General features: G+C 44.2%; 1 protein-coding gene across 1 annotated transcript in view; it reads left to right on the top strand.

The window, feature by feature from the left end:
- The first annotated feature begins 9,571 nt into the window (after positions 1 to 9,571).
- The window catches only part of CHST12 (carbohydrate sulfotransferase 12), a 40,675-nt gene continuing 26,903 nt past the window's right edge, over positions 9,572 to 23,343 (top strand). Inside the window, exon 1 of the mRNA XM_082259955.1 lies at positions 9,572 to 9,735. The gene's annotated coding sequence lies outside the window, so the exon portion shown is untranslated. The remainder of the gene's footprint in view (positions 9,736 to 23,343) is intronic.

The raw sequence follows: 23,343 nt of genomic DNA, 5'->3' as shown, positions 1-23,343 counted from the left end.
TCTTGTTGACCCCCCTGCAAAGTGCCGCCCTAGGCCTGGGCCTTGTTGGCCTAGGTCAAGATACAGCACTGGGCGTCATAATTTACCTTTAGGTCCCAGAAGTGCTAAACTGTGTTAAGTGAGAATAAAGCATGCCTGTATCCAGAGAGGATCCCCAAATGTCATGGGTTGATTTAATAAAAGTTGAGAGTGCAAAATAAACCTGGAAGATGATTGGTTTCTATGCAGAGCTGCACCAGATTTTTCACCCTCCAGCTTTTAGTAAATCAAGCCCAATGACTTTGTAAAACGAGAACAATTTCCTGAAGATTTAAAAGTAGCCAGCATGCTTGAGGGGCTTAAGCCTTGCCCGTGATTCTGTATGCTTGGGTTTTTATTGCCTGTCTGTGTCCCCACTGGGAGATTTGACCTTACATCCTGTCCCCAGCATGGAACGCAAGGAGATTGTTCTTCAGCAGATACACAAGTAGGTTAAAAACTCCTTTTTTAGGTTGAGTGGAGACAGCTTAGAAAATCTGTGAGTATTCATTGTTCAATTTAGAGAAGATATGCTGCCAGCTCAGAATATCATATCATGCAAAGGATAACAAAAATCTCTTTCCTGCTGCAACATGAAACTCTGATTCAGCCATTTCTGGTGCTGCATCCTAATCTCTGATCACACCCTTCATTGAATGACAACTATCATCCGAGCAATAAAAGGAAAAGTGAACACTGTTTTTTCAGGCTGTAATAAATCTGTTATAACAAAAAAGCATCTGAGAAACAAAGTGCAGTTAAAACCTCTGTTCAGCATTCATTATCATTTCACATAATTGCGCTTTTTTGGAAGACCCTTTCTGCAGACATGGGAGTAAGTCACACATGTGCAAGTCACAAGCAAGTATCAAGTCTAAAGGCCCGTACACACGTACCGATCGTCAGCGAACGATCGGCCGTCTTTTGTCCCTGGGCTGTCGGTGTCTGTTGAAAAGTGCAAAGACTGCCCAAGAATTTTGTCCGCCGACTACAGCCGACTGCAGAAGTGATGTCATGTAATGGTTAACTTTCCCTGTGTTTTTTCTTTTCTGAGCATGCCCAGTCTTGCAAATCTGCGGTCTGTCGGCAGAATTCTGTACTGACTGGCGAACAATCGGCCGCTCTGGTGTCGGCATACAAAAATTTTAATGCTTGCAAGACAGACTCTTGTCCGCAGAATGTGCGCAGACAGCTGTCGGAGGCACCATACTAACAAGCGTACAATCGGCAGATCTTTCGTCCGCCGACGTTTGTATGACGACGATCGGTACGTGTGTACGGGGCTTTATTCATTCCAAAGGTGTTCTATTGGGCTGAGGTCAGGACTGTGCAGGTCAGGCAAATTCCTCCACTCCAAACTCGCTCATCCATGTCTTTATGGACCTTGCTTTGTGCACTGGTCCAAATAATTTGGTGGAGGGGGATTATGGTGTGGGGTTGTTTTTCAGGGGTTGGTCCCAGTGAAGGGAAATTTTAAGGTCTCAACATATCAAGACCTTTTGGACAATTTCATGCTCCCAACTTTGTGGGTGGTCCCTTCCTGTTCCAACATGACTGCACACCAGTGCACAAAGCAAGGTCTATAAAGACATGGATGAGTGAGTTTGGGGTGGAGGAACATGACTGGCCTGCACAGAGTCCTGACCTCAACCCAAAAGAACACCTTTGGGATGAATTAGAGCGGAGACTGCGAGCCAGGCCTTCTCATCCAACATCTGTGCCTGACCTCACAAATGCATTTCAGGAAGAATGGTCAAACATTCCCATATACACACTCCTAAACTTTGTGGACAGCCTTCCCAGAAGAGTTGAAGCTGTTATAGCTGCAAAGGGTGGGCCAACTCAATATTGAACCCTACAGACTGGGATGCCGTGAAAATTCATGTGCTTGTAAAGGCAGGTGTCCCAATACTTTTGGTAATATAGTGTATTTGCCAGCACAACACAGATCTTCAAGTCCAAATGTTTTTTTTTTTTTAAATAAAGCATGATCACATCACAAACATGAGAGTGCAATGCTTTGGAGTCACACATGACCCTTTCATCAGGCATGTGATTTGGCTCAATGTGAAGATCCATGGTGTGCTGGCAAATATATTCATGGTGGCTTTCATAATCCAGTCTCTCTCCAGCTGGTGGTTGCTACAGCACCCAGTACCCTAGAGCCCTCTCCAGGGACAAGTTTGATGAGAACATGGATTATTACCCATTGTGGAGATTCCCACTTCCTGACCAGGTGTCACACTGACATAGAGATTGGAAATCTGGAAAAAATCTCCCCAGCATGGGCACACACAGCATTGAAAATATAGGCAATACAAGAGGAAGTAGGCAATGTATCTTCTTCCGAAGGGCAGAGGTGGGGGACTCGAGTCACATGACTTGACTTAAGTCAGACTTAAGTCACCAGTTTGAGGACTTGAGACTTGCTTGACTAAAATTAATAAAAGACTCGACTTGACTTTGACTTGGTATTCATGACTTGAGACTTAACTTTGACTTGGGACATATGACTGGAAATGACTTTACTTTTTAAGTTAATAAATATTTGCATTTTCTCAAGATGTGTTAAAACAAAATGAATGTGCCTGTTAAGTTTCTGACACTTAAAGCACCTCAGTGTGTTCTGATTTTTAGGACACTGGCTGTTTAACAATGGAAATACTTAACATGTTTTTAGTGATTGTGGTGTTGAAACATGACCGGACGAAGGATTTTGAGCTGTTTTGGGCATTCAAAGTGTTTCTTTAATATGCCAAGAAAAAAGCACTAAGCTGTTTTGTTAATGTTGAAAATAAAACAAAACCTTTCTTGACCACTGACTTTTAACTGATTTAAAGGTGAAAATTGGGGTAGATCAGTATTTTGACTTGATTTGACTTGACCAAAATAAATGACCTGACTTGATTTGCTTGACTTCTAGCAGTGACTCGACTTGACTTGTTTGCTTTTCGCCACAGTAACTTGGGACTTGCTTGAGACTTGAAGGTTAAAGGGCCGTACACTCGTACCGATCGTCGGCATACAAACGTCGGCGGACGAAAGATCTGCCGATTGTACGCTTGTTAGTATGGTGCCTCCGACAGCCGTCAGCGCACATTCTGCCGACAAGAGTCTGTCTTGCAAGCATAAAAATTTTTGTATGCCGACACCAGAGCGGCCGATTGTTCGCCAGTCAGTACAGAATTCGGACGACAGACCGCAGATTTGCAAGACTGGGCATGCTCAGAAAAGAAAAAACACAGGGAAAGTTAACAATTACATGACATCACTTCTGCAGTCGGCTGTAGTCGGCGGACAAAATTCTTGTGCTGTCTTTGCACTTTTCAACAGACACCGACAGCCCAGGGACAAAAGACGGCCGATCGTTCGCTGACGATCGGTACGTGTGTACGGGCCTTTATAGTGAAAACTGTGAGCCAGGACTTCTCGTCCAATATCAGTGCCTGACCTCACAAATGCGCTTCTGGAAAAATGGTCAAACACTCCCTTAGATACACTCCTAAACCTTGTGGACAGCCTGTAGGGCCCACCCTTTTTAGCTATAACAGCTTCAACTCTTCTGGAAAGGCTATCCACTCTCTGCCCAAAGATGTTCTATCGGGTTGTGGTCAGGCCAGCTAATTCCTCCACTCCAAACTCGCTCATCCATGTCTTTATGGACCTTGCTTTGTGCACTGGTCCAAATCATTTGGTGGAGGGGGGATTATGGCGTGGGGTTGTTTTTCAGGGGTTGGGCTTAGCCCCTTAGTTCCAAGGTGGTGACAACTAGCGGGCAGTAGGGTTAGGATTGCCACCTCATCCCTCTTCCCAGAAGAGTTGAAGCTGTTATAGCTGCAAAGAATGGGCCTACTGAATATTGAACCCTTTGAACTAAGACTGGGATACCATTAAATTCTATGTGCGTGTAAAGGCAGGCGTCCCAATACTTTTGGCAATATAGTGTATATTCATTGTGGTCCCCATAATAGGGACACAGACAACCAAAAATAAATTACATTTCTAAGCCTTTGCTGCAATCTTCAAAAAATAAAAAAAATTTGGCATGACGCCTGTTTTAGCTTTAACCTTATAACAATACCTCTGTAATATTATTGGAGCTCCCTTAGTTCTAAACAGTGGCTATTTTGTCAATTTAGTTTTTGGCTGGGCAGTAGTTAGCTCAGACTGATTGTATAGTTTTTTCCCTAAGCTTAAATTGGCTTGTGATTTCTCACTGTTTCCAGTAGATGTCACTGCTATCACTGGTCATAGTATGAAATTTCACAAACAAAACTAAGTTATACATATTTATATTTTCCTCATCCAATATAGTAGGTGATTTATGCCGCTGGTGCATGCTGGAGGAGGATATAATTATTTTGGGTAAGCCATGTGCTTGCTCAATTTCCCTGAGCTGAGGCCTAGGGAGGTGCTGCTGGATAGATCTCTGCTGTTAGACCCAATAGTCTGATTTGGGGCCTAACGTAGGCTGAAGTGGTCCTGAAGCTGTCCTGCATGGTCTGTTGGAAGCTGTGCCAAGGAGGAGACCCAGGAGATACCCCTTGCTGCAGAGAGCCAGGAAGAAGGCTGGTCTCTCAGAAGGGCCTGGTGACTCACATGCACTGAAATTTGGGAAAATGCGTAAAGTGTTGCTGGGTCAGCCTAAAGGTTCTGACACTCTGAAGCTGGACATTGATCTCAAACTGGAGAGTCTGTAAGTGATCTGCTATGGTGTCTGGGACCCCTAACCCTCACCTGCTTATCCGCTCTGCAATAAAACTTTAAAAAGACAAGAGTGCCCAATATCCTTTCTCTGTCCCCCTATTTTAGCCATGGACTCAGCCAGGGAGGTGAAATATTACACCCCCCCCCCGGCCACTGGAGTTGCTATCCTGCCTTTGGAGTATCAGAGGGGTGCTACATTATTAATTCAAATAAGAAAAATGGGAATGCTTTAGGAACATATTAAACAAAGGTATCCCACAGTGCATTCCAACAAGCAAAAAATATACTGTAGAACAGTGAAGTTTAAACCTGGGTGGCTAAGCCATAATATAAACAGTCTTATTAAAGAGAAAAAGGTGGCATTTTAAAAATAGAAAGCGGAGGAGTCATTGTCAGAAGTGTAAGAACAAAATCATGGTGGCAAAAAAAAAAAAAGACTATGAGAGACACATGGCAGAGAGTAAAACAAAATCCCAAGGAAATTTTAGATATATTAACAGTAAAAAAGCAAGATCAGAGCACATTGCCCACATAAAAGACGATGATGGGAGGATGGTTATAGATGACACAAGGAAGGCAACTATACTGAATGCTTTCTTGTTTTTACACAGGAAAAAGAGGGGTATCCTGACCACACAGGTATTGTTAGTAGCATACCATAGGACGTACCCTCGTGGCTAACAGAGGCCGGAGTCAAGAAAAGACTAGATAAGTTTAACACAAAAAAATCACCAGGACTAGATGGCTCACACCCGAAAGTCCTCAAAGAACTCAGTCAGGTTATAGCCAGTCTGCTATTCCTAATCTTTGTGGACAGCATACTAATGGGAATTGTACCACCTGATTGGAGAAAAGCCAATGTGGTACCAATATTTAAAAAAAGGCAGAGATATATTCCTGGAAACTACAGGCAAGTCAGCCTAACATCAATAGTAGGTAAAACATTGGAGGGGATGATAAGGGACTATATTCAAGAATTTGCAATAGAAAACCGTATCATTTGTAGTAATCAGCATGGGTTTATGAAGGGTCGTTCCTGCTTGACCAATTTGCTAACATTCTATGAGGAATTGAGCTGCCATCTAGATGGAGGGAGGCCTGTGCATGTGGTGTATCTGGATTTTGCAAAGGCATTCGATACAATTCCCCATAAACGCCTAATCTACAAGTTAAGGTTTGCAGGCATCGACCATCATTTTGTTCTTGGATAGAAAACTGGTTACAGGGTCGTGTCCAAAGGGTGGTGATAAATAACGCGTACTCAGACTGGTCTAGAGTGGTAAATGGGGTACCCCAGGGCTCTGTATTGGGAGCAATTCTGTTTAGTTTATTCATAATTGATATACGTAGAGGGTCCGATAAATAGCTTAAAATCAGTTTTTGCAGACGGCACAAAAATATGCAGGGCAATAACTTCACATCAGGAAATAGATAGTTTACAGAAAGACCTGAACAAAATAATGGAGTGGGCAACTACATATGAGGTTTAATGAGGTTTAATGTGGAGAAATGTAGGGTAATGGACGTGGGGGCTATAAACATAAACGCAAACTACTCACTAGGGGGAGAACCTCTGGGGGGGATCAAGGATGAAGAAAGATCTGGGGGTCCTTGTAGATGACAGACTGAGCAATAGCATGCGATGTCAAGCAGCAGCTACCAATGCCGGCAGAAATTTAGCATGTATAAAAAAGGGGATATACTCCAGAGATAAAACTATAATCCTGCCACTTTATAAAACCCAGGTCAGGCCACATCTGGAGTATTCTATCCAGTTCTAGTCACCAATCCTAAGAAGGGATGTGGTAAAACTGGAGAGAGTCCAAAGAAATTAATAGGGGACTGGAAGACCTCAATTACCAGGAATGACTACAAGCACTAAATTTATTCTCACTGGAGAGGAGACACTTAAGAGGGGACATGATAGCAATGTACAAATACCCCAATGGTGATTCCAGCATAGAAAAAACTTCTCAGTGTCAGGGAGTGTAAGAGGGCATGGGGCCACACAATGAGATTGGAGAAGTAGTTTAACCTTAAGCTGCTCAGGTGTTTTTTCACTATCAGGGCAATAGGGATGTGGAACTCTCTTCCATAATTGGTGGTGTCAGCAGGGAGTATTGATATTTTTAAGAGTCTCTTGGACGTGCATCTTAACCAGTTCTGGACCGAAAGGATTTGCCCCCTTAATGACCAGGCCATTTTTTGCGATTCGGCACTGTGTTATTTTAATGTAAAATTGTGCGGTCGTGCGACACTGTACTGAAATAAAATTGATGTCCTTTTTTCCCCACAAATAGAGCCTTCTTTTGGGGGTATTTGATCAACTAAGCTATTTTTATTTTTTGCGCTATAAACAAAATAATAGCGACAATTCTGAAAAAAAACAATATTTTTCACATTCTGCTATATAACATTCCAAAAAAATAAAAAAATAAAAATTTTTCATTCTTTTAAGCCAATTTATATTCTACATATTTTTGGTAAAAAAAAATCGTAATAAGTGTGATTTGATTGGTTTGCGCAAAAGCTAGCGTGTCTACAAATTATGGGAAAGATTTATGTAATTTTTAGGGCTCTTTCACACGGTCCGCATTCCGTTGCAGACCGTGCTCTGCTCAGCGGGGATCAATCCGCCGATCCCCGCTGAGCCGGCGGATGACAGCTCCTTCTCCGCACACAGTGCGGAGAGGGAGCTGTCAGAGCCCCATTGCTCTCTATGGGGAATCGGATGAGAGCGGACAGCTTGTCCCATCCGATCCCCTGGACGGATGGAAAATAGGGTTTCCATCCCTCCTGATTTCACGGACAGGATCGGATGCAGATGGCAGCGGGTGTCAGCGGACATGTCACCGCTGACATCCGCTGCTCCATAGGGCTGAATGGGGCATCCGATCAGATCCGCCTAAAAAACTGACAGGCGGATCTGATCGGACTAGTACTAGGTTTTTACTAAAAATCAGCGATTTTTAGCGGGACTACGACATGTGCAGAGGCTAGTATAGTGCATATTGTTAGTCTGCCCGCTAGTAACCAAAAAAGGTGGTGACAACTAGCGGACAGTAGGGTTAGGATTGCCACCTCATCCCTTTAAACCAGGACACACATTAATTATACAGGTTCTGTGGCTGATTAACCACTTCTGGACCAGAAGGATTTGCCCCCTTAATGGTAAAAAAAAATCGCAATAAGCGTATTTTGATTGGTGTGCGCAAAAGTTATTGCATCTACTAACAACAGGAAAGATTTATGTCATTTTTATTGGTTTTTTTTTTTTTAACTAGTAATGGCGGCAATCTGCGATTTTTTGCGGGACTGCGATATTGCGGCAGACAGATCGGACCCCTAACTGACATTTTTGGGGGGACCAGTGACATTACTAGAGTAATCAGTGCTAAAATATGCACTATTACTGTAATAATGACACTGGCAGGGAAGGGGTTAACACAGTAAGTGATCAAGGGGTTAAATGTGTACCTAGGGGTGTGTTTCTAACTGTATGGGTGATGGGCTTGTGAAATGATCATAGAGACCTGTGTTCCTACATAGAAGGAGCTCTGTGATCATTCCAGAGAGAAGAACGTTCAGCTGTGTTTACAACAGCTGACCGTTCTTCTCTCTCAGCGGGGTGCCGCCTTCCCCGTGCATCAGAGTCTTGCTGCCGAGTGTGGGTGGGAGCCCGGCCAGCGGTGGTGCATGCTCGCCCCCTAGCTGCAGGCGCGCGACCGACGTATACCTGCGGTATAACTGCGGCGGGCGGTCTGGAAGCAGTTAAGGTGGTAATTAAACTCAGTTGGTGAATTATATGCATTATATCAGCCTCAGAATCTGTGTAATTCATATGTGTCCTGGTTTAAAGGGATGAGGTGGCAATCCTACCACCCGCTAGTTGGAGGCAGCCATGTTTTTGGTTACTGGCGGGCGGACTAACATTCTGCACTAATTATAGCATCTGCCGGAGTGTAAAGGCTGCTGGTGATGTGTGAAAACACCAAGTGGTGGAAATCTCCAATTTTTCCTGGTGTACACTCACTGGAAATAACGCTGTTAGAGTTCTCGGCAAGTTGGAGTTTTCGGCAGAACAACGTATGGCCCCTTTCACACGAACGATCCGACTGTCAGTTTTTTAGGCGGATCTGATTGGATCCTCCATGCATCCCTATGGGGCAGTGGATGTCAGCAGAGACATGTCCGCTGACACCCGCTGTCATCCGATTCCGATCCTGTCCGCTAAATCTGGAAGGATGGAAACCCTATTTTCTTTTTTTTTTTAAATAAAGTTTTCTTTATTTTAAACGTAACACGATTTAATTGAACAGGCCGAATCCCATATCTTCATCTGACTCCTCCTTTTCTTCAGCAGCTGGTGCAGCAGATCCTCCAGCTGCAGGAGCAGCAGAGCCAGCGGCAGAAACTGCAACAGCACCTCCAGAACCCTATTTTCCATCTGTCCAGGGGATCGAATCGGATTCGGTGGTCCATTCTCATCCGATTCCCCCATAGAGGACAGCGGGGCTCTGACACTTCCCTCTGCGCACACAGATCGATCCTCCGCTGAGCAGCACAGAGTCCCCCAACAGTGGCGGACCGTGTGCAAGGACCCTATTGCAAAAAATGGCCTGGCCATGAAGGGGGGTAATCCTTCCAGAGATGAAAATTTGTTTTTTTAGTTTGATGCCACTTTAAGAATGTTTTAGTTTAGTTAGTGTCACATCATGCCTCCAGCACTTCCTTTTATCAGGACAGGAACAGTAGCAGATGATGCGCTGCTGCCCTCAGCAACCACAACAAAGATGGCGGCGCTGCCTCTCGCATTCAGCTGATGTATAGGGCCCCGCCTCTCTGGTCCCTGTCTGGGGGCGGGGCTGCGGTTCCCGGCTTAGCTGGATAGCGGGGTGGTGATAGAAGGCTGGAGAGCGGAGCGGAGCGGTGCGGGTGTTGTTATCCTCCGGCTACATGAGGACGATCGGCTGCAGACATGGAGTGTGTGTCACCCTAGGGGGGCCGCAGGTACGGTGTATGTATGTTTATACTCTCATCCCATCAGCTGACAGCGCCGCTCTATGGCGATCACTGACCCCCCCCCCCCCCCATCCTCCTCTTCCCTGGAGGGCCCGGGGGAGATCTGCACTGACTCGCTCTATACAGCTGCCTGCACATCAAACACTACAGCCAGAAGGAGAAGAGGGGGGACTGTAGACCTTCCTCCACACTGGGAGCTTGCTGCACACAAGGGATGATGGGGATCAGACACCTACAGAGATCCTTAAAGGAACAGTCAGTCCACTTGGTGATTGGCAGGAATGGAGAGCTGCAAGAAAATAAATGTAAACTGGGCTTCAGAATATCTAATCCTACCTAATGGCAGACCTACCTGGCAAGCAACCCCCCAGCATTGCCCTGCCGCCTTCCCCCGGGTTCAAACCCTTTGGCCCCAAAGACATCGTTCCCAACCCTGTATATGGGAGTCATCAGGGCACAGAGCGGTGCCATAGATGTACGCTGAGCTGCGCATGCGTGGCTCTCTGTACACAAACACGCTGACCAATACGCTGGCAGGGACCAATACGCTGGCATCAATTCTTTTTCTTGGGGGGGCTGCTTAACCATTTCACTGCCAGAGCTAGTTTTGCATTTATTGCAGACACATTTAACCACTTGCCTGCCGGACACTTATACCCCCCTTCCTGTCCAGGCCAATTTTCAGTGTTGCACTTTGAACGACAACTGCTCGGTCATGCAACACTGTACCCAAATTAAAGTCTTTTTTTTTTTTTTTTGTTTTTTTTTCACAAAAATATAACTTTTTTTTTGGTGGTATTTATTCACCGCTGGGTTTTTTTTTTTATTCTTTGCTAAATAAACAAAAAAAACCCCCAAAAATTTGGAAATAAACACTTTATCACAGCTTGTTATAACATTTTGAAAACAGCTCATTTTTCTCCTTCATTGATTTGTGCTGATGGGGAGACGGTAATGGGCACTGAGGGGGCAGTACTGATGGGCAACATCGAAGAGGAGGCACTGATAGGCGGCACTGATGGGCGACATTGATGAGGGGGCACTGATGGGTGACATTGATGAGGGGGCACTGTTGGCGTGGGCACTGAGTGGCGACATTGAGGGGGCACTGATGGGCTGCATTGATGGGTGGGCACTGATTGGTGACATTGATGAGGGGGCACTGTTGGCTTGGGCACTGATGGGCGACATTGATGAGGGGGCACTGATGGGTGGCATTGATGAGGTGGCACTGATGGGCGGCATTGATGAGGGGGCACTGATGGGCGGCATTGATGAGGTGGCACTGATGGGCGGCATTGATGAGGAGGCACTGATGGGCGACATTGATGAGGGGGCACTGATGGGCGGCATTGATGAGGGGGCACTGATGGGCGGCATTGATGAGGGGGCACTGATGGGCGGCATTGATGAGGGGGCACTGATGGGCGGCATTGATGAGGGGGCACTGATGGGCGGCATTGATGAGGGGGCACTGATGGGCGGCATTGATGAGGGGGCACTGATGGGCGGCATTGATGAGGGGGCACTGATGGGCGGCATTGATGAGGGGGCACTGATGGGCGGCATTGATGAGGGGGCACTGATGGGCGGCATTGATGAGGGGAGCACTGATGGGCGACATTGATGAGGGGGCACTGATGGGCGGCAGTGATGAGGGGGCACTGATGGGCGGCAGTGATGAGGGGGCACTGATGGGCGGCATTGATGAGGGGGCACTGATGGGCGGCAGTGATGAGGGGGCACTGATGGGCGACATTGATGATGGGCGGCACTGATGGGCGACATTGATGATGGGCGGCACTGATGGGCGACATGGATGAAGGGGCACTGACGAGCACTTGTGGACACTGGCAGCACTGACTGGCGGTACGATGGGCACTGATTGGTAGCACTTTTGCAGAAGCTGATTATCGGCTCTTTCTCCTCTACCCACTCGCTGACATCGTGAGAAGGAGCGGTGAAGAGAGTCGCTAACCAACTTCTGTTGACATCGTGATCAGCAGTGCAGACAACCACAACCAGCAGTGCAGACCTCCCCAGGGCCCTCCTGTGATCGCGCCCGTTATACGACGGGCTCCCAGAACTCTAAGATAAGCAAATAACGTTCTCAATACAGGAGTCCTCTTCCTTGAGCCCTCGTTCACATTGATTTCAGATGACGTTGCACGATTTCAAAGTTGCATGTCAGTGCGACCTTGAAGACATCTGTGCAGCTTCATGAACAGATGTCTATTCAAGTCACACCTGAAATTTGCAAAAGTAGTGCATGTCCTATTTTTGCCAGCGCTGCATCGATTTGATCATGGCTATGGCCAACAATAGGATGTGATTTATTATGCGATTTGACCTGTCAAATCAAGAGTCAAGTCGCTCCATTGTGAACGAGGACGGAATTGTGGTGTGCTTTGTGACTTTCTCCCAGATCTGTGCAGTAATCCAGTGTGAGACTTTACCTCTGTACAGGAACTTCCTGTAATAAAGACCTCTCACTGCTGCTCTCTCTCCTTGTGCACGGTGACTGGTCCTGTCTCCGCCCCCTTCTGTAGTTTTCCACAGGCCGCCTGTAGTGTTGGAGGGACCCAGCAACACCACCCAACTCTACTTTCTGCACAGAGCAGGGATGATATCATTGCCACTTTTATATGGTAATATCTGGGTTCTAAAAGGGCATTTGATGCACTCGAAGTAGATTCATATCCTTTGTGGCTTTTGAGTTATATATATTTAAATAAGTTATTTTTCCTGGAGTTTGGCTTTAAATATTTTCTGAAAGCAGCCACCCCAGAGAATAAAATAGTGGTAGTTTTCCATTTTTTATTCCACATAATCTTAGCACAACGATATGTGAAACGCAGTATTTCATTAAAAATACACTGATTGGGCACAATAACCCTATATATTACACCATTTTGGGGGGGGAATATCATTTAAAAGATGAGGTTGCACCAAGTAAATGGATACCCAACATGCCAAACCCTAAAATTAAAATTGGAACAGACTGTGAATAATGATCCTAGAATTATTGCTCACTCTGACTTGCACAGCAATATGTAACCTGTAACATAGTCAACACTTCCGTGTATAGATGCATACATTTGCTTGTGTATGTTGAGGGGGGTTCACAAAAAATGTTTTTATGGGCTTTTTAAGTGCTTGTGTTGGGTGTAGGATTGGTTTTATCTATCACATAGGGGACAAAAAGTCGCCTATGTGATGCATTTTTTGGTGACAGGTTCTCTTTAACCACTTTACCACCGGAGGATTTTGCTGTCTTCCGTCCAGGCCACTTTTTGCGATTCGGCGCTGTGTGACTTCAACTGACAATTGCGCGGTCGTGCGACGCCGTACCCAAACGAAATTTACGTCCTTTTTTTCCCACAAACAGAGCTTTCTTTTGGTGGTATTTGATCACCTGTGCGATTTTTACTTTTTGCGCTATAAACAAAAAAAGAGCGTTTATTTTGAAAAAATAACAATATTTTTAACATTTTTTTTATATGAAATTCCCCCCCAAAAAAGATGTAAAAAACAATTTTTTTAAAAATTTTTGGCCAATTTGTTTTCTGCTACATATGTTTGGTAAAAAAAATCGCAATAAGCGTATTTTGATTGGTTTGCGCAAAAGTTATTGCGTTTACTAACAAAGGGAAAGATTTCTGTCATTTTTGGTGTTTTTTTTTTTAACGCGTAATGGCGGCGATCTGCGATTTTTTTTTTTGCGGGACTGCGACATTGCGGCGGACAGATCGGACCCTTGACTGACATTTTTGACACTTTTGGGGGTACCAGTGACATTACTACAGTAATCAGTGCTATATATATGCACTGTTACTGTAAAAATGTCACTGGCAGGGAAGGGGTTAATTTTATTGGAGAGGGAGAGGTTAATGTATGCCTGGTGCTTACTGACGTGTAGGGGGGGAGGTGACTGAGTGAGTCATGGACAGATCGGATGTCCAGCTATGCTGAACAGTCCGATCTGTCACTCCCTGTCACTATGGAGATCCGCCCGCTTGTGTTTACACAGGCGGGCGGATCTCCACACTAGATCCCCGGCGATCGGGGCAGATCGCCGCTGCTCCTCCCCTGGCCCGACTCCCGCTGTGAATGAAAACAGCGGGAGCGAGCCTCCGGCCGCGCGCAAGCGCCGCCCAGAAGGGGGAGTGTCTGACGACGTAGTACTATGTCGTCAGACGATAACGAGCCACTCTGCCGCAGTAATATTACCGCCATTACTAGTGAAAAAAAAATAAGTAGAAATTCCCTAAAAATATTCAGTTTGTATAACTTTTGCGCAAACCAATCAATATATGCTTATTGAGATTTTTATCTTACCAAAAATATGTAGCAGAATACATATTGGCCTAAATTTGGTAAAGAAATTAAATGCTTTACATTTTTTTATTGGGTGTGCTTTATAACTGAAAATTAAAAAAAAAAAAATATATATATATATATATATAATATATACAGTGGGTACGGAAAGTATTCAGACCCCCTTAATTTTTTCACTCTTTGTTATATTGCAGCCATTTGCTAAAATCATTTAAGTTCATTCTTCTTCCTCATGAATGTACACATAGCACCCCATACTGACAGAAAAACACAGAATTGTTGACATTGTTGCAGATTTATTAAAAAAGAAAAACTGAAATATCACATGGTCCTAAGTATTCAGACCCTTTGCTGTGACACTCATATATTTAACTCAGGTGCTTTCCATTTCTTCTGATCATCCTTGAGATGGTTCTACGCCTTCATTTGAGTCCAGCTGTGTTTGATTATACTGATTGGACTTGATTAGGAAAGCCACACTCCTGTCTATATAAGACCTTCCAGATCACAATGCATGTCAGAGCAAATGAGAATCATGAGGTCAAAGGAACTGCCTGAAGAGCTCAGAGACAGAATTGTGGCAAGGCACAGATCTGGCCAAGGTTACAAAAAGATTTCTGCTGCACTTAAGGTTCCTAAGAGCACAGTGGCCTCCATAATCCTCAAATGGAAGATGTTTGGGACGACCAGAACCCTTCCTAGAGCTGGCCTTCCGGCCAAACTGAGCTATCGGGGGAGAAGAGCCTTGGTGAGAGAGGTAAAGAAGAACCCAAAGATCACTGTGGCTGAGCTCCAGAGATGCAGTCAGGAGATGGGAGAAAGTTGTAGAAAGTCAACCATCACTGCAGCCCTCCACCAGTCGGAGCTTTATGGCAGAGTGGCCCGACGGAAGCCTCTCCTCAGTGTAAGACACATGAAAGCCCGCATGGAGTTTGCTAAAAAACACCTGAAGGACTCCAAGATGGTGAGAAATAAGATTCTCTGGTCTGATGAGACCAAAATAGAACTTTTTGGCCTTAATTCTAAGCGGTATGTGTGGAGAAAACCAGGCACTGCTCATCACCTGTCCAATACAGTCCCAACAGTGAAGCATGGTGGTGGCAGCATCATGCTGTGGGGGTGTTTTTCAGCTGCAGGGACAGGACGACTGGTTGCAATCGAGGGAAAGATGAAAGCGGCCAAGTACAGGGATATCCTGGACAAAAACCTTCTCAAGAGTTCTCTGGACCTCAGACTGGGCCGAAGTTTTACCTTCCAACAAGACAATGACCCTAAGCACACAGCTAAAATAACGAAGGAGTGGCTTCACAACAACTCCGTGACTGTTCTTGAATGGCCCAGCCAGAGACCTGACTTAAACCCAATTGAGCATCTCTGGAGAGACCTAAAAATGGCTGTCCACCAACGTTTACCATCCAACCTGACAGAACTGGAGAGGATCTGCAAGGAGGAATGGCAGAGGATCCCCAAATCCAGGTGTGAAAGACTTGTTGCATCTTTCCCAAAAAGACTCCTGGCTGTATTAGATCAAAAGGGGGCTTCTACTAAATACTGAGCAAAGGGTCTGAATACTTAGGACCATGTGATATTTCCGTTTTTCTTTTTTAATAAATCTGCAACAATGTCAACAATTCTGTGTTTTTCTGTCAGTATGGGGTGCTATGTGTACATTCATGAGGAAGAAGAATGAACCTAAATGATTTTAGCAAATGGCTGCAATATAACAAAGAGTGAAAAATTTAAGGGGGTCTGAATACTTTTCGTACCCACTGTGTATATAATATATATATATATATATATATATATATATATATATTTTTTTCAAAAATGATGCGTTTTTTTTGTCCATAGTGCAAAAAATAAAAACCGCAGAGGTGATCAAATACCACAAAAAGAAAGCTCTATTTGTGGGGGGACATTCATTTTCGTTTAGGTACTGTGTCACACGACCCCGCGATTATCAGTTAAAGTAACGCAGTGCCATAATGCAAAAAATGGCCTGGTCATTTTTAAGGAGGGTAAGCTTTCCAGAGCTGAAGTGGTTAATGAGAAGGGTGTAAAAGATCCCCCGTCTTACACTGAGACTACTACACTGGGGACAGTGACATGGGGACCTGGAAGTGACATTTTATACAACTTTTCGGAGTTATTAGCAGGAAGTGTCTGTCCACCGATCTCCCTCACTTCTACCCAGAAGCACTCGCTATGGCGGTCCCAGATCTGCCAATGGGTGCGCAGAGCCTAAAAAAAACATGGCGGGGGTGTTGGGCATTTATTGGCTTGTGTGAAAGTGATTTGCCAGCTGCACAGCCATCGGAGTGTGTGGAAAACCCGCTAAAGCCACCGATGTCCTACATTCACTGGTGGCAGTTAATGTACTTTACAAAAAATAAAAAAATGCAGCTGTGTTGCAAAAATCAATAAAAGCGTATTTATTATTTTTTTTGTGTTGTCTGCAGAGCATTGTGCTGTGGATGGCAGGGGCAATGCTCTGGCTCCTGCAGACTCTTCCTCCAGCCGCAGGTCCATACCACTGAGTTACAGGGCTGGAGGAAGCATTGATGCGCTATGAATGAGGTGACATCATTGTATTGAGAACTACAGGGCCTGCTGTGGTGACAGATGGGAATTGTAGTTTTTTCACGCAAAGCTGAATTGTAATCTGCTTCAATCCTATGCCTTTCCTCTTCTCATCAACATGCTAGTAATTCAAGATTTTAGATTGAGTGATGTCATCACTTGGTCTCTGTGCTTCTCAATTCAATGTAGGCAGATAGTGGGGGGTGCTGACAGGGTGCTTCACAGAGTTTGCTGAAAACAGCACCCTGTCTCAGTACTCTTCTTAATAGTCCTAATGTAAGTGGTGGGATGGCTTTTGGGAGGAGTTATCCAAAAAATGCCTTGACAGGTAGAAGTCATTGTGGACAAGTAGCCATTCCTAGGCAGAATTCATTTGCATACAGACTGCTCTAGGTAACACCCACATGTGATGCTGAGCCTTCATGTTTGAAAAAACAGAAATCCTATGAATGAAAGGGGTGAGTAAAATTGCGCATTCAGGTGCAAGGGCAACAAACTACGTACATTTTATTATCCGTAGGCGACTCTTTAAAAGCCTTTACAGGTTATCACTTTAGATTTACACTGGAGGTCTGTTGCTAGAATTATTGCTCTTGATCTGACGTTCATGGAGATACCTCACGTGTGTGGTACGATAGCGGTTTACGTATGCGTACGGGACCAACGCATGCATTTACCTTTGCTTTAAAAATGAAAATGTACTGAATGGACAGGCAATCTTCTGGGACCTTTGACATGTCCCAGAAGATTGCAGGGTGGGACGGGGAGAGAAGAACTTCCGCCCGAGCCGCCTAGGCGGCCCGAGCAGAAGTGGGACCGGGTACCTGTCAAATCTAGGACATAAGGATTTGTAAGATCGGGTACGGATGGCTGAGAACACCTGGCTGGCAACCAGTGTTTCAGTTCATCCTTCAGGTTTCCAGTAGGGTTAAGGTCAGGGCTCTGTGCAGGCCACTATAGTTCTCCACACCAAACTCCTTAACCACTTAAGCCCCGGAGGATTTGGCTGCTAAAGGACCAGGGGTTTTTTTGCGATTTTTTTTTTTTTTTTTTTTTTTTTTTTTTTTTTTTTTTTTTTTTTACTGCGTGACTTTAACGGACAATTGCGCGGTCGTGCGACGCTGTACCTAAACGAATTTGACGTCCTTTTTTTCCCACAAACAGAGCTTTCTTTTGGTGGTATTTGATCACCTGTGCGATTTTTTTTTTTTTTTTGATCACGCGCTATAAACAAAAAAAGAGCGTAAATTTTGCAAAAATAACAATATTTTTCACATTTTTTTATATGAAATTCCCCAAAAAAAATGTAAAAATCAAAATTTTTTAACATTTTTCGGCCAATTTGTTTTATGCTACATATGTTTGGTAAAAAAAATCGCAAAAAGCGTATTTTGATTGGTTTGCGCAAAAGTTATCGCGTTTACTAACAAAGGGAAAGATTTTTGTCATTTTTGGTGTTTTTTTTTTTAACGCGTAATGGCGGCGATCTGCGATTTTTTTTTTTTCTTTTTTTTTTTTTTTTCCGGTACTGCGACATTGCGGCGGACAGATCGGACCCTTGACTGACATTTTTGACACTTTTGGGGGTACCAGTGACATTACTGCAGTAATCAGTGCTATACATATGCACTGTTACTGCAAAAATGACACTGGCAGGGAAGGGGTTAACTTTATTGGACAGGGAGGGGTTAAGTGTGTCCTAGGGGCGTGATTCTAACTGTGCAGGGACATTCCTATTGGTGTAAAAGCAAAGATCAACCGTTCTACATAGTAGAACGGACAGATCTTCACTTTTACACAGGGAGAACTGACAGGCAGCTTGTTTACACAAGCAGCTCTGTCTTTCTCCCTTCACAGGAGCGATCGTAGTGTGACTGGCGGACATCGAGTCCGCCGGTCACACGCACTGGCTTGTCTGTGAACGAGCCGCGGCGGGCGCGCGCCCGCCCGCAATAGGCTCGCAAGTCAGTGACAGGCGAGTGACGTACCGATACGTCACTCTGCCTGGCCGGGGCTGACCGCCGCAGTATATAGTCGTGCGGCGGTCGGCAACCGGTTAAACCATGTCTTTATGGAGCTGGCATTGTGGACAGACGCACAGTTGTGTTGGAACGGAAAAGGTCCTTCCCCAAACTGTTACAAAGGTAGGAAGCGTGCAGCTATGTAGGATGTCTCTGTAGGCTTGATTGTAAGGCTCGGTTCACACTGCTGTGGCATGGAATCTGACGAGACCCCAAGTCACATGACCTGTCTAATTTGTTTCCCAATGAGTGCCATCTTAACTGATCGTTCCGACTTTAGAAGAGGGTCCTGCACTACTTTGATCTGACTTGAGTGCGATTTCAGCCCTAAATAGCATCCAAGTTGAAAGCAAGTAGCAGGGCAAAGTTGCTTGCCTTTACCGTTGTAGCAATGTGAACCGAGCCCAAAACCTTGTACACACAATGAACATATCAGACAAATGATCATCCTTTTTTTTGTTTTTTGCATGCAAGTCTCCAATTGAAAATAAAGACGTTACAAAAATTCTCGTACAACAGAATACAACTTCGGAAGTGGCGTAATGTATTGTATTTAAATGTATTCTTTTGTTTTCCAGCATGTGTGGTCTTGGTCTTTCGATTTTTTTTTTTTTTTTTATTTCCCTTTTCTTCTACTGAACTGATTAAACGAAAATAGTTCTGGTATCGTACAAGGAAAATGTTCGTGTTTGTCTCTTTGGATAATTTTGCATGGACTGTCGTGATCGGCTCTCGAGAGCTTGTGTACCAACGATCAGATTATTGCATAATCGTTTCGAAAGTGAGATTTTTTTCGCTGATTTTTCTCATTGTGTGTACTAGGCATAACAGTACCCTTTGCTGAAAACACCTGAGCTCAGTAATTTGGAGCACTTGTTGGAATACTTTTGAACAATTGGGTAGGTGTGATGGCTGGGTTTCTGCCGGTTATTTGGACATTTAGGCTCCTTTCACACACTCCGTCCGTTGGACGGAGTCCGTTTTTCTCAGCGGGGGATCGAGCCACCGATCCCCCGCTGAGCAGCAGGAGGACAGCTGTGTCTCCGTGCTGTGTGCGAAGACACAGCTGTCTGTTCCCCATGCATCTCTATGGGGGAAATTGGATGGGAACGGACCGTCGGTCCGTTCTCATCCGATGCCATCCGATCCGCTGGACGGATGGAAAATAGGGTTTCCATCCGTCCAGATTTGACGGATCGGGTCGGATGTCAGCGGACATGTCTCCGCTGACATCCGATGCCCCATAGGGATGCATGGGGGGACCGTTCAGATCCGCCAAAAAAACGGACAGGTGGATCTGAACGGTCCGCCTGTGTGAAAGGGGCCTTAGGGTGGACTTAGAATCTATTGCAGCTGTGCATGGTAGCCAAACAGTTTCTAACTTCAGCTTGTTCAAATAAGATTTGGCAATAAAACCTGGAAGCTGATTGGTTTCTATGCAGTGTTGCACCTGATTTTACACAAAATTTTATTAAATAAACCCCACTGTGTATATCAAAAATAAGATTGCCTTGGCCTTGTTGTCTGGACTTCCAGAAAGCTTTGGTTTGATTTGTTGAAGGATCAATTTGGAGGGGTGGTCACATACCTTTGCCCATATAGGTAGGTGAGATTGGTCTCGTAGCCAACATTTTGGCCATATAGTGTATGTCCAAAAAAGGCTGCTTTAGTCTCTTCATCTGGTCTTCTAGAAAGGGTGGGCTTGATTTGTTGAAGAATTCATTAGAGGGGTGGTCACATATTTTGGTCCTATAGATGGGTGGTTAAGTGTCTGCTAAAATATTTGATGTCCAAATCATGACCGCTTCTAGTATTGAGTTTTAAGGATTACCGTATTTTCCAGCGTATAAGACGACTGGGCGTATAAGACGACCCCCAACTTTTCCAGGTAAAATATAGAGTTTGGGATATACTACCCCTCTTCCAACGCACACCAAATAAAAATTAAAAAAAACATCACATTTGATTTCAATATGGCCAATATTTCAATCTTTGATTTCAAACTATGACCCAATAGTTAGAGGATAATATAATTGGCAAGTTTTAACTCAGGAAACAAAATAAAATGGCCCCTGATCTCAGTGACAGTGTTTTTTAATTTTTGAATGCATGTTTGTCATAGACGATACTGTGTCACTTGAATTTTCAGTTTTCATAACCAATTCAGCATCCTGTCTGTAACGCAAAGATATTTTTGCTTTCTGTACACAACCAGCCCTTCCACGTTTATATAGTGTGATCCAGCACCACCTAGATGCTATCTATGATTAAAAATACCATATGCCCGGGGTATGGAAAAAAGAGAGAGAGAGCGGCGATGTGACCAGAAAAACATGCCTCTTTCACCTGTCTGGCCTGCCATTGTATCCTGTTACCGTACCTTGTTCTCTGCCTCTCAGATCTCGCACATGCGCGCCTGCACCGCTTTACTGCAGTCCTCGGGAGCGAGACGCAGAGAAGGAGGTACGGTAATAGGATACAAGGGCGGGGCAGACGGGTGAAAGAGGCATACCATAGTCTCTGAGACAGGGAGGGCTGGGAAGCAGGGAGAGCCAATCCAAGCAGGCATACCGTGGCCCTTTTTGAGTCCCCCCCCCCCCCCCCCCACCGCACAGTTCAGTCGGCTCCGAAGTTTCAGCATCCGGCGTATAAGACGACCCCCGACTTTTGAGAAGATTTTCCTGGGTTAAAAAGTCGTCTTATACGCCGGAAAATACGATAATTTGTTTCTTTTACTGTCCACGTTATTCAAAGAATTCTTTTGCCAACATCAAAGTTCAAAGCCATCAATTATTTTCATATTTTTCTCTTCATTGTTCAGTTGTATCCTGGACAATTCTGATCCTTTTTATTCTTTTTTTTTTTTCCTACACACATCTGTAGATTTGAACATCTTTTCGGTGTCTCATCTTTGTTCAAGTAGCAGTCTGTCACCTTTAACCCCTGAACGCCCCTAGCTCTGCCCTATTATTCAGTACCTGCCCACAAGGGAGGTTTCCCATTTCTACTACTACACTAGTGTGTACACAGATGGGGTCGAATGGGTCAACAGGCTGGAACCTGGGGCTGTCAGTAAGGGTCCTTTCACACGGCTGCTCCGTGTGTCCGCAAATCATCCTATTTTTTTGCGGATGATTTGCGGACATAATGTAAGTGAATGGCACTGCGGATGTCAGCGGAATACCATCTGCTGACATCCGATTTTCCTCCTGTCAGTTCTGTTCCGTTTTTTTCGAATGGAACAGAACCCTATTTTTTCTTCCGTGTAAAAAACGGAAAGGAAGGAAAATCGGATGTCAGTGGTGTCATTCGCTGACATCCGCAGTGCCATATACTTACATTATGTCTGCATATCATCCGCAAACGGATGGGATGATATGCGGGCACACGGAGCGGATGACACAAATGTCATCCGCTCTGTGGAAAAAAAAAAAAAAAAGTCCCGCAGCGGACCTTTCACACGGAGCGGCCGTGTGAAAGAAGCCTAAGTATCTTAACCCTTTTTTGTTTCTTTGTTTTAATTGCAATATAGTCTCCTATCGAAAACCAATCGGTTACTAAAGTTATGAAAATTCTGATATGACAGAATACAACTTTGTAAGTGGTGTAATTTATTCTTTAGTTTCTGAACATGCATGGTCTTCCCAATTTATTTATTTTTTTTTTCCGGACGAATACTGTACTGATTAAACAAAAATTGTTCATTTTGGTATCCTACAAGAAAAAGGTTTGTTTTGTCGTGATCGGCTTTCGAGAGCTGTGTGCAAACGATCAGATTATCGTACAAATGCTTCGAAAGTGGGATTTTTCATCTGATAGGCATAACAGCACCCTTTGCTGAAAACGACTGAGCTCAATAATTTGGAGGGCTTGTTAAATACTTTTGGACAATTTGGTAGGTATGATTGCCAGGGGTCTGCTAGCTTTTTAGACATATAGGGGTAGTTACTAAATCTGGTGCAGCTATGGTAGATAATCGGCTTCCAACTTCAGTTTTGGCAATAAAACCTGGAAGCGATTTGGTTTCTATGCAGCATTTACACACTCCGATTTTAGCATTAGTTTTATCCCCTCAGATAATTTTGCATGAACTGTCGTCATCAGCTCTCGAAAGCAGTGTACTAACAATTAGATTATCATGCAATTGCTTCTAAAGCTGTATTTTTTTGTCCGTTTTTTCTGATTTCTGTGTACTAGGCATTAGTCCAATTTGTGTGTATATTTTTTGAGAGCGAATAAATAGAGGCAGTTTTAGAATTTTAGTTGAAGGTTCACTTTTAGACTTGGGACAATTGAGATTAGAATGGTTGTGCAGAACTGGAAGGTCCAGCAGCATATTGTTGTTACTGGACCCTACTAAAACGATTTATCTTATCAGAGTACGCTCATAACTAAAATATGTTTTGGATGGATGAAGATCGTAGTGTGATCATCATAATTTCATTACTTATTTAGCTTGGCAGACTTTCTGTTCCATTCTGTTATAGTCCAACCTGGCTGATTGGCTCCCCCACTCCCTCAACAGTGATCGGCCAATAGTACTTTGATCTAAAGAAAACTGCATATATTTCTTTAAAACATCTAATGTTCTATAAATCTTTATAATGTTCTCATATGTTTGTTTTTTTTTTTTTTTGTTTTTATTTTTTATATTTAA

This window comes from Pelophylax lessonae (assembly GCF_965119305.1).
Source record: "Pelophylax lessonae genome assembly, chromosome: 6".
NCBI lineage: Eukaryota > Metazoa > Chordata > Amphibia > Anura > Ranidae > Pelophylax > Pelophylax lessonae.
The sequence above is the reverse complement of the archived record's forward strand: the minus strand, read 5'-3'. Positions and strand labels throughout refer to the sequence as shown.